The sequence below is a fragment of the Cynara cardunculus genome, unplaced genomic scaffold (assembly GCF_001531365.2).
Source record: "Cynara cardunculus var. scolymus isolate 2C unplaced genomic scaffold, CcrdV1 Un_Scaffold_6363, whole genome shotgun sequence".
NCBI lineage: Eukaryota > Viridiplantae > Streptophyta > Magnoliopsida > Asterales > Asteraceae > Cynara > Cynara cardunculus.
In genome coordinates this window covers 12,628-21,707 of record NW_020202918.1, presented here as the reverse complement: position 1 = coordinate 21,707, position 9,080 = coordinate 12,628, and the positions used below count along the sequence as shown (strand labels likewise).

The 9,080-nt window shown below is 35.5% G+C and overlaps 1 pseudogene; it reads left to right on the top strand.

The window, feature by feature from the left end:
- The first annotated feature begins 3,075 nt into the window (after window positions 1-3,075).
- On the top strand, window positions 3,076-6,941 carry LOC112504651 (annotated as a pseudogene).
- The last annotated feature ends 2,139 nt before the right edge of the window (window positions 6,942-9,080 follow it).

Genomic DNA, 9,080 nt, shown 5'->3' with positions numbered 1-9,080 from the left:
GGTTTCCATTTGCTCAGACTCATGAGATGTCTTCGGCTCAACCTAGGAGATAATGATATCGCTGGTAATGAATCTAGCAGTTTCTCCATCATCTGACTCAACCTCAATCACATCATCCTCACCAAGGAGGTCATCGTGATCAAGAGGAGCATCCTTAATCTCAGAAGGATCAGACGGGGCAGGGGGGAGGGAGGGGATGGACCCAAGCTCAGTAGACTGAGAAGAGTCGACTAGAATAGAGAATCGGTTGGATGAAGAGGAAGGGGCCTTGGCTTGTTTCCGAGTGGGAAGTGGGGGGTTGGAGAAGTGAAGGTGGTGTTTGTTTTGGTTAATGGTTTTATAGGGGGAGGCAGGTCTAGAAGTAGAGGGTAAACCCATCTGGGGGGGATTTGAAATTGGGGGGGAGGTAGCTGGGGGGAGTCCGCATTTGGACAGGCCGATAAGCTTGACAGGGGTTATCTTCACTCTTTCCTTTGGAATAACAGCATCTTGCTTCCCATTTAAAACTGTGGTAAGGACCTCCTTTCTTTGATTTTCCATTGGAACTTTAGCAATCGAAGCCCTTGCAGTATGATTTTTCTTGTAAATACGCATTTGGAATCCTTCACTATCAGTAGTGATATTCTTTCTCTTCGAGTCTTGGTAGTCATTAGAATTAACATTCCTATCATTATTAGCCTCAACATGTATACGATTAGATTTAGAATGCCCAAAGATATTACAATGAGAACACATAGGAGGCTTCCATTCATATTCAATACGCAAGAATGAAGAGATATAGAAAGAGTGTCAGGGTCTGGGATACGAACATTTACCACATCAATCCAATCTTTCCTCGTGGGAACTTCAAGTAAGACCCTAGCAAACGCCGATTTTCCTGCAACATACTTGCACATATTTGCAGTCCAAAAGTCCATGGCTATAGGTTTACCAATTTTACCAACAATGTAGCTAAGACCCTCATCATTCCACACATCATTAGGTATATCATGGATTTTAACATCGTATTAAGGTTTAGACCAGGCTTCCATTTTTGAATAAAAATAGGGACATTTTTAAAGGTCCAAGGACCATTGTCAATCACTTTTTGGATGCCTTCTTCAGAATTGAATTTAAATAGAAAATTGCGGTGGCCATTTAAAAGAACATCCACAATACCAAATTGGAACCAAAGTTTGGAGGCATAGAACCGAACTACAGGAAAGGGGAGACGTTTACCAACAAAATAACCACATAAGTTTTTAGCATAAGTCTCACAACTTTTTTTTTTTTGACAATAGGGAGAGGTATATCAATAGGGGAGTCCATATCATCACATAGATTGGGAATAAATTTGAAATTAGCATTAGGATGCTTATTAGAACCACTAAGGACATTAGCACACGAAAGAGGTAAAATGCTAGGATTTTTACCATTCCAAACGGATTTGGTTTCGGTCTTAAAATTACCATCAATTTGATCATTAAAAGAATATTTTGGATTTTCTAAATATCTTGTGGAAGACTCATCATGCAAAGGGGGAAAAAAGGAGGGTGAAGGACCATGCAGATACGAAAGGTTCCAAATCACAATTAAAATTTAGGAAGAGAAGAGTGGAACGTAGCTGGGCCATTATTGGATGGGCTACTAGACATTGGAGACAATTTATTCTCATGCTTTTGCCTTCAAAATTAACAGGATCAATAGAATGTGGACTAGCCTTATGCTTTAGGTCACAACAGAATTTGGACTTGGGCCAAGGAAGGCCCAATTGTCCATGGCATCCTTCATGGGCTTAGACGAGGGATCTTTAACATTAACAGGATGATCAATTGGCCCCTCAGAATTTGAGATTTTTTAGCATCATTTTGATTTTTCCGATGAACTAAATCAGTTTTGGTTTCTTCATTTGCACGACCATCCAACTCCAACTTCTCTTCATCCTTATCACACTTTCCATGCTCATAGAAGACACCATACTAGATGGGCCAGAAAAAAGATGGGGGATATTAGAGATAGGGGAGGGTCCAAAGAAAAACTAACCTGGATTGATTGAGGCCATCAGCTTCAGTGTTTTGGCTTAGAGAGGCAGGCCCATGGCGAAAAGTAGAAGAATTTTCTTTCAATGGGGCTTGAGAACTCCTATCTTGAAAATTTAGGCCCACTTTAGCATTTGGGCCTAGCATAATATTTTTATGGCTTCCTCAATCCTCACCTTGCTTGCATGGACTTCAACGCGAGCAAGATTGGATCATTTTCTTTCAATCCAGTATTAAATAATTGGGTTGGGAATGCGAGATGGGCTTATCAATAGCGGGTTTAACGAGGCCCACATTGGAAATATTCGTAGTGTGAGTGAGAGATGGAGCCCAAAGTTTGTTTTCCTTTCATTTCATGCAAGTCCTCCACGTCAATATTCTTATTGCTAATAACATCTCCTCCAGCCATTCATAACATCTTCCACGTGCAACATTTCCAACCTTTTGAGAAGCATGTGCCATACCACCTTCCAAAGCACTATTCGGCAGGCCACCCACTTCAATATAATGCATGGGTTCGTGAGAAGGAGACACTTGGGCTTACAAACATATCCACTTGGAGCTTTGGCTGTTCAAGATAATGCAAGGTGTCATGAGAGGCCACCTCGCTAATTGACCCGAATTGTAGAATCCTTTCCCAAAACAGATTTTCCAGCCATCTTCAAACCTTCATGAATATCGTTAAGCTGCTGCTGCTGTTCTTTTGATAAATTCTGCATGGTGGTTTTCGAATTTCCAGAAAGCTTCATGCCTTCATTTTGAACTATTCCAAGACTTGAACAGTTTCCATAAACTTTTTCCTTGCAAGGAGGGAAGCCAAACTTGAAGACTTTACCGTACGTGAGGTTGGTTACACTTGGAAGTATCATCATAGCACATTTTTTGACTCTCCTCCCTCCAACCAGACAAGGTTTCTTCCACCAGTATCTATAAACTTTTGATTAAGAGCAGTAGGATTTAAACCATTTCTTCACCCTCTATTTTTCTACCATGATCCGATTCATGGCCGGTTACCAGCATCTACGAAAGTTGAAGGTTAATTAATTAGGGCGATAGAATGAAATCCAAATACATGACGATTTCCCTTCTTATCATCTTCCTACAATTCATTACTTCATCATGCTCAAACTCAACCGTCAAGAACCTCCCGGGCTTTAATGGTGATCTTCCTTTTACTCTCCAAACCGGCTATGTTTACATGTTCGTCTTTCGTTCATTCTTCTTGTTTTTATTACCAGAAGCTTCTTTTGGGTTCATTCTTTGTTTGTTTTTCATGTCGAAAGATACATCGGAATGGGAGAAGAAGATGCAATGCAAGTTTTCCACTACTTTGTGGAGTCTGAAAGAAACCCGTCAGAAGACCTCTTTTTCTGTATTTCGCTGGTGGCCCTGGCGCTTCTGGACTTTATTCGTTCCTCTATCAAAACGGTAATCTTCTCATATTGCAATCTGTAATTTGTATGAGCTTAATAATACTATGCACTAATACAAACTGAAATAATATTTGATCCAATTGCGAATAGAATAATGATGTTTTGGTTTGCAAAATGGTTTTGAAAATGAGTGATTGTGTCTACGGAGTTAGCGATGGAACTGAACTTCGTGAGGTCCACGTTTAATCGACAAGGAATGGAGTGAAATTTAATTTTGTTAATTTGAACTTTATGTTCGGTTCACGAATTTAAGAAACTATATTTTAATGATGTATTTTACAGTTGTTTTGCTCGATTTATAAATATTAACGATGGATCGACCAACTAACATTAATAAAATTATCTTTTTGTAGGTCCATTAAGTTTCAATTCGAAAGTTCAAAGAGGGTAACATTACATTGGAGTTGAATCCACATTCATGGTCAAAGGTTCACATTCTCACTCTATTCGAATTTTTGCTTTTAAAAACTAAAATTCCGATTTAACATATTCTTTTGTTACATTATAGATGTATATACGTTTCATGTTATGTTTGACGCAAACAAATTGTTTCTAAATCTGTAGGTTGCTAATATGATATTCGTAGATCTACCAATTGGTGTTGGATTTTCTTATGCTAAAACATGGGAAGCATCGAGGAGTAGTGATTCCCTTTTAGCTGTACAAGGTTATGAATTTCTTAGAAAGGTAAGATAATTAGTTTTGAAATGTGATTCTTTCCCGATCATTACGGAATAGAAGTTTTATTATGTAGACTTTTTTTGTACAATTGGTACAAAACAAAGGGGTTTCGTCAAAAGAAAAATCCATTGGTAATACGCCGGAAAATGCCCTCACCGGCATATCTCACAGCCGGAACGGCGGATTGACAAACAATGACGGGAAAATCCGTGAATGATCAATCAACGATCTGTCAGTAAAGCCCTTTTATTTTGTAATGTATTGAACCGAATATGTGCTTCTTAATTATGTTGGTCCTGCTTGAAGGTAGTAGCTAATTATTTACTATAAAATATTAATGAAACTTTGTTTATGTGTTTAAATATGTGATGATGAATATTTGAATACAGTGGCTTGTGGAGAACCCCAGGTTTGTGAGTAATTCATTGTACGGATCTGGGATTTCATACATGGGAATTGTCGTACTAAATATGGCTTTGGAGGTATACAAAGGTAAGAACTTCTATTGTAACTAGAGATATACAAGATGCACCTTCCATCATACATGGATCCCTCCATAAATAGGCTTCACTTCTATAACATTTTATTCACCATTTTCTCTCATTTTTGCAGGCAATGAACTTGGAAATCAACCGCAAGTCAACATTAAAGTAAACATCTTATTTACTACATAAGCTTTCTTAACGTTATTGCTAAAATATTTGGTTGGTTCATCTACAAATGATTGAAATAACTTACTTATGACCAATTTAATTTGCAGCAAAAAATAAATTTCATGCTTCAATCGGTTTTTGGTTACCAGGTCCTAGTTCTGGTTGAAAGTTAATATTGTTTTTATAATTACCATCAAACTAACCAAATCAACTTTTTGACCTGAAGCTAGTATGCATGGGTAAATGTTCGTGGCAATCTCATTGACAAAAATAAATTTTCTTGACGATACAAAATACTAGATTAACTAATATGTTATAGCCATTATACAATGATACCTAATTATTAACCCTCTCACCGATAAGTTCATCGACTTCAATTCAAGATTTGAGTATGCTCATCGTCTTGCACTTATATCAGATGATATGTACGAGGTACAAAAAGATATTCTTTACAAAATCGTGCCTACTTACAAATAAGAATTATTAGTTCTGTGGTCATTTGGTTGAATTTATATTATGTTTCAGTCTACAAAAGCATCTTGTGATGGTGACTATGTATACAATGTTCTTGATAATAGCCTATGTGCCGATAATCTTAAACGGGTGGATGAGGTACACACATATCATTCTTCGAGAAAGACCTTTACGATTATAATGTAACATAACATTAATCCAAATTCCCAATTGCAGTGCACAAGCAGAATTAAGTTTGAATTTATATTGGAGCCGTTGTGTAATGTAACAGACAGCAGGGTGCCAACTTGTAAAGTAATTTTTCTTTATCAAATATGAAGATCGACACACATTTCTTTTATAAATCATACTTAAGAACACGTAAATTAATATGAGTGTTACCATTTCTTATAATTTTGTTTAGGATTTCACCGACACATTTATACAAACTTGGGTAAACTATAAGGATGTTCAGAAAGCTCTCAACATTCGTGAGGTATGTTATTCACAATGAATTCACAGCTTAACCAAAACACTGTTTACTCATCAATAACAATGCGTGTGACTATCAGAAGAAAAGTAGTCCCATGTTTATCCCTCTGTTTCAAGTTTCAACACTCTTGAATGTCTTCCTTTTCATGTGCAGGGAACTACAGAAAAGTGGGAGTACGTAAACACGAGTATTGCTTATGATTTAAAGAAAAACAACACCGTATATTATTCCTATGATGTCTGGAGCACTATTGAATCCCATAAACAACTTCTTACCAAAAACTGTCAAGCTCTGATCATATGGTAATACCATACTTTTTTAATTTCAGGTAAAATCACCTTTTCATTGTTTTAGAAAAAGTTCAAGTTTTCCATCTTTATTTCTTCATATTTTGAATTTTGAACTAATTTTTATTCTCAAAGTTGTTGCTAAATACTATTTTGTATCCCAAAATAAAAATCAAGTTCCATATCGTTACAAGGGTATGTGATTATCCATATCAACAAGAAGTTCTTTTAAAGTTTGTACTTTATTCAGTGACAACGATGTATAAATATTTGAATTGACAACGCTGATCATGACATGGTGTTTCCATACTTGGGCACTGAGAAGTGGATTAAAAATCTTAATCTTCCAATTGAAAGCGCATGGGAACCATGGTTTGTTGGTACGCAAGTTGCAGGGTGAGCTTAAAAGTCAAGTACTTTTGGTGTTTAGTGTATTTTTATTTGGTATAGTTTTTTTTTTTATTTGCTCTTTGTTTTTGTAGATATCAAATGACATATGCACGAAGAGGATCCTCGATACAATTTGCAACTGTTAAGGTAAGAAACATGACACTTGTTTGAGTAATCGGTTATATCTTCTTGTTCTTCTTGTTAAGGAAAATAATATTTATGTCATAACATAAGAAGGATGATACTTGTTGAATCTGTGACTTTAATCATGATAATGACTACTCGACTTGGTACAAAAATTTGATGAGATATTCGTCAATAGATAGCTGACCATTTTCAAGAAACAAAAAGAAGCTATTGGTTTTGTTTGAGCAAAACAAATTAATATTATGAAAAATGAGTAACACATTTATGGAATGACTTGTGTTTTGTAGGGTGCGGGTCATGCACTGACATTGTACAAGCCTGAAGAAGCTTTGGCATTGATGGATCGGTGGCTTGCTTCTCATGCTTATTTAAGCTTCTCGTCTTAATCATTGGTTGTTTTGTCCATCTTGTTTTGCATTTGCCGTTACTGCTGTTAAACTCCTATTCACTAAACCCGTGTCTTGCACGTGTAGAACTAATAACTGAGCTAGTGCTCAACATTATAAGTCATTTTTGATCACTCCTACAAATGTTGCCAATACAACAATCGAAATTCATTGTTAAATACGACCAAATCCATTGACACTTAATTAACAATTGACGTTTTTAAACATTAACTTCTATAAAGAATGGTTGTCAATACTGTATTCATTTTGCAAAAGATAATTTTAAAAGGTTATTGCTACTATGTAAGTCAAAATGTTATAACGTGTTGGTAAATTGTTAACTTTCTAAAATACGTTGGTGTTTTAACATTTAGCATGAGGATTAGAATCAGTTTTTCTAACCATTTGGTCATGGATTAACGTTTTCTTGTTGGTGTGTGTAAAAATTTCGCAACAGATTTGTTTTTGTTGCTAAGTACAATACTTGCCAATGATTTGTTGTCCGCTCTTAAAATCAACATTTAGCAATGCAGTTAAATTGCCCCAATTAACATTTGGACAAAATGCATTAAGATGTAATACGCTTTGTTTTAGTTCTTATTTAGTGTAATGAAGATTTTCTTTCCTCAATTAATGTAACAAAGTTTCAGATTTTTCTATTTCAATACCAAATTACCTGATGATTAGGTTAGATCCTATTTGGCAGCGGTAATTGATGAGTTGGCATGACAAATAAACATTAACTGATTAATGTCATGTTACTTGGATTTGCTTAATTTAATTTAAAGATAAAAAAAATAATAAGAACTTCCTATTTTTCCATCCTTCCAATTCATATATAACCAAAACGGAAATATAGTATACGAGAATGATGTTGACGAAGAAAATGAATATCTTAACATTGAGATTAAAGATGAGGATGTTAATTAATTCCAGAAACGAAGTTCAAATTCGTTTCTAAATATGGGTTCCATTCCTTCCTTCATAAATCAAAAATGATTACACGATTTAGGGTTCTTGTTTGAATCCGATACCCTAACCATATGTGTCAATGGAGGTTATTATTTCAATGCTTGATGAGCTCCATATGTATTTGAAAAATTATGGTTCTTTCGTTCAACCATGAAGGGAGGGTACAATTCCGAGTTTTAAAATCTATTTTACCACTAAATCTTCAAGTTCACCGGATACAAATGTGTCATCAAAGTCATCCATGTAGTTACTGTGGAAGCTATCTCAAGCACCAGCAATGGTGTTTGTCTAGAGGAAGGGAAACGGGGAAAATTAGTGATTGAAGAAAACAAGGTTTTCATTTATGGTGGATGTTAAACAAAAAAAATGCAAAGAAAGCAAGCTAGGTTGCCATGGCTGTGGTGGGTGTCATCCTACTTAAATAATTTAATTGTGACATCCTAGCCAGAAAATCTTACATTAGGATTTGACATGTCATCAAATGTTAACTTGTTTAATGGGTTACCGGTCAAATTAGTATCAAAATAGGAAGACCAGAAAGTATCTTACGTTAATTGAGAGAAAAAAAAATCTTAATACATTAAATAGGAATTAAGACAAACTCCATTACATTTTGATGCATTTTAGCCTTTCAAGAAACATGTTGATAATTATAATGCATAAGTACCCAATCAAGATTTTGGAGTACCGGTTATAATGTTATTTTCATGAAAGGGTAAATTGTAGATTACATTTGACGAAGGAAAAGGGTATTTATACCTAATACTGGATTACTTAATTGTGAAAACAAGTCCGTATACGATACATAATTACAATATAGGGGAAATTCCGTCAACGTTTTATCCGGGACTATCTTGCAGTCAAAGCGGTTGCAAACAAAACCCACATCCACTAAAGGGAAAGGAGATAAAAAGTTCGTTGCCATGCATATATGCTCAGGACAAACAAAAAACTATCCACGTCAAGCCTTTCATTTTATTATTTTGTTATATAAGGAGGGGATGAAATAGAGCAAAGTTGGAGCCTCTAGTTAAAAGTTAGCAACTACCATTTGTAACTTGTGTTTATTTTGATTTGCATATTGAGTTATTGAAAATTGAAATTAGTCATTTGATTGAGCATCCATTTGAAGACATCATGGTTGTAAGCTTCGAATGGATCAACTGG